The sequence below is a fragment of the Nestor notabilis genome, unplaced genomic scaffold (assembly GCF_000696875.1).
Source record: "Nestor notabilis isolate BGI_N333 unplaced genomic scaffold, ASM69687v1 scaffold24838, whole genome shotgun sequence".
Classification (NCBI taxonomy): domain Eukaryota; kingdom Metazoa; phylum Chordata; class Aves; order Psittaciformes; family Psittacidae; genus Nestor; species Nestor notabilis.
The window spans coordinates 1-3,060 of record NW_009940933.1 but is presented as its reverse complement, the minus strand read 5'-3'; positions in this window follow the sequence as shown (position 1 = coordinate 3,060).

Sequence of the window (3,060 nt, the reverse complement as noted above, 5' to 3'; positions counted from 1 at the left end):
GCCCCATTGCCCGGCCCCTTCCACCTTCCTCCTCCCCTGCAGCAGCTCCATGCTGGGAGCAGCATGTCAGCGCTGAGCCGTGCCCTCTACGTGTGCCCCATCCCAAAGAGGAGGCCATGGAGGGATGCAGAGGCCCCTTGCTCCCGCGGGTGGGTTCATGCCTCGGTTTCCCCACCACACCGTTTTTGGCAGCCTCTTGCAGCTGCAGTGTGCTGGGAAGGTGCGTGCAGAGTCGGCAGCGCCTGCTGCTCCCCCGACCAGCGTTGTTTGGGTTGGTCAGCGCTCGCATCCTGAGCCACGCTGCGCTTCCAGCCACAGCTTCATCGCGGTTACAAGAGAAACAGCTCCCTGCTGCGAGCACAGCCCTGGCCAAGGGGAAGCACTGGGGCAGGTTTGGTGCTTGGCACCCACACACCTTCTGGGGGGAGCCTCATCCACTGTGTTCTCCCCAGCTCCCTGCTGGCTTCGGGTGCAACGAGCTGGTGGGTCTCAGCAGGGACATGCACATCTCAGTGAGGTGCTGCCCTGCAAGCACAGCTCAGGGGTGCAGAGGGCAGGGATGCCCCAGCAGAATGTGTGTGCAGAGCGATGCCAGCTCCATCCTGCTGTGCTGCTGCTGTGACCAGGAGCCAGGACACATCCCCAGGGAACAGGAGGGAGGTGCACATCGGGAAATGCCTCCCCTCCCTGTGCTGCCAGGGCTGCGCCCAGGCCTGTCAGCAGCAGGGACCATGCAGAGGGACGGGTCAGGGAGGGCAATAAAAATAGATCCCTGTGACGCTCAGTGCTGCTGCTCTGGCTTTGAAGCGTGTTTGCAGTGTGGGCACAGCCCCAGGACTCACTTCCACCTGGTCTGGATGCACATCACCTCGTTCCCGGGTCAGCAGCTCCCGGATGGAGATAAGAATGGAGGGAAGAGTTCCGATTCCCATCAGGTGCTCCGAGCACAGCCATTCCCAGCCCTGCAGCCCCCGAGCAGGTGGCTTTCAGCTCTTTGTGGCAAGGGAAGGGCTGTGTGGCCACGGATGAGTTGTTGGAGTGTCCTCTGCTTCAGGATGGGGTGGGCACAGGGCAGCCGGTGGTGGTTCAGCTGCATCACTAAGGCTCCCGGCACCCAGGTGGAACAAGAACAGAGGTTTTTGATGCACCCTTAGCGTGTGCCAACAGGCTGAAGCCAGGGAAGGCTCCATCTGGGATGACACCGGGAGCAGGGCCGCTGCCATCCTCTGATGTGCATCATGCCCACCTGCTGGCTGGTCCCCTTACCTGGGACTCACCTGCAGCCCCGGGACAGCTCTGTGCTGTACCGGCACCATGGCAGGGTGCTGATGGGGCCAGCTCTGCAGCAGGGCAGGCAGGACACCCAGCCTGGTCAGCGAGGCCAGGAATGAGGCAAAACCACCACAAACAAACCAGCCCCGGCCAGTAACTGAGAAAAAGCCAGGAGGGGATTCACTGCCCGGCCTCACTGAGCGGCTGCCTGTGCCCATGGGAGGGGGTAGGATGTAGCAGAAGCCACGTCCTGCCTGGATGGCCTCAGCCACCCTTCCCCAGGCGCCACATTGCCATCGTAGAGACCTAGGGCACTGCAGCCCCTCTGCGTCCCTGGCTCAAGCTTCATTTGCTGCGTGCTGCTGAACTGAGAGATTTTAATCTTTTAATCATGTTATGAGCCGAGGTGGTGCCGGCCACGCACAGGAGGAATGTCTGGAAGTCAGCAGCGCCCGGCGCGGCGGGAGCCCATCCTGTCCCTCTCCACATGTCCCTGCTGTGTCCTGCTTGGGAGCCCCATCCTCCCCAGCCTGCCTTGTCCTGCCTAGGACCAGGGCGAGAACCTGGGGCTGGAAACCAGATGGGATGGGGTGGTCAGGCCATAGGCAGGGAATGTTGGAGCAGGCACTGAGACTCTTCCATGGACCTGACCTGGGTTATGGTTCCCTGATGTGTAATAGCAAAGAAAGGGGATCAGGGTGACTTTAGACTGACAAAAAGGGCGGAGGTCCGGGAAGCCAGAAGGTCCCAACACAATAACCCCATAGGGAAACAAAAGCCCCTTTGTTTTTGCTCACTGCTGGTGTTTTGTAGGTGGGGAGGTGGACGTAAGGCAGAGCCCCTCATGTCAGGGGCTGCTCCTGCAATGCCTTCACCCCAGCTTTTACAGAACTGGTTCTTTAACAGCCTGTGCTGCTGCTGTGCAGCCCCGCGCTGCTGAGAAACCCTCGTGAGTCTGCACACTGCTGCTGGCTTGATGCCCTGCATCACCTACATCATCCTGCATCACCCCTGTCACCCCAGCCCAGGCTGTGGTGGGACGGGCTGAATGTTTTGGGGCAAGGCCAGGCAGCCACCCAGGGGAGCAGGTATTTCATAAGGAGTCTGTCATGTGGCATAATTAAAGCTCCTCGTTACCACGGTGTTAGTAGCCGTGAGGGGCATGCTCTCAGAGGGGCACCTTTGCAAGAGGCTCCACAGTTGCAATGAGGTGACACGCGGGTTTAATTACTTCCATCCCCGTGTTTTTACCCCAAGGGGAGCAGAGGGGTGTCCCACAGCCCAGCCCGGCGCAATGAGGCAGCGCAGAGCCACAGCAGCCCCTGCTGAAGAACAACAAAAGCCTGGAATTAGAGATGTGCTGCGAGTTTACTTTACTGCAAAAATATGTCAGAAATCCGTATTGTTTGGACAGGGATTTGCTGGGGATCGCTGGATAAAAGCCTGGCAGGGACCCAACTCGGGGGGAAAAAGTCAGCCACATCCTTTCTTCTGGTGAGGACTTGAAGCCAAGTGAGGGATGCACAGCACCGCCGGAGCAGGGGCTTCGACATGGGCAGGGAGCAAGGGACGGTCAGTGCCTTCGTGAGCCAGAGCAGGACCTGGGTGCAGCGTGGGGCCAGGGAGGGGGATGCCAGACTGCCCCGTGCCCCACACTGGCTTTGGGTCTGTGCAGAAGGAGACACTGCAGTCGTGCCAACATCCTGGGATGCTGGGTTCAGCCGCCCGGTGACAGCTCTGCGGCTGGAGGCCGGCAACAGCGCGAGAGGACACCCGGGACGCGCCCAG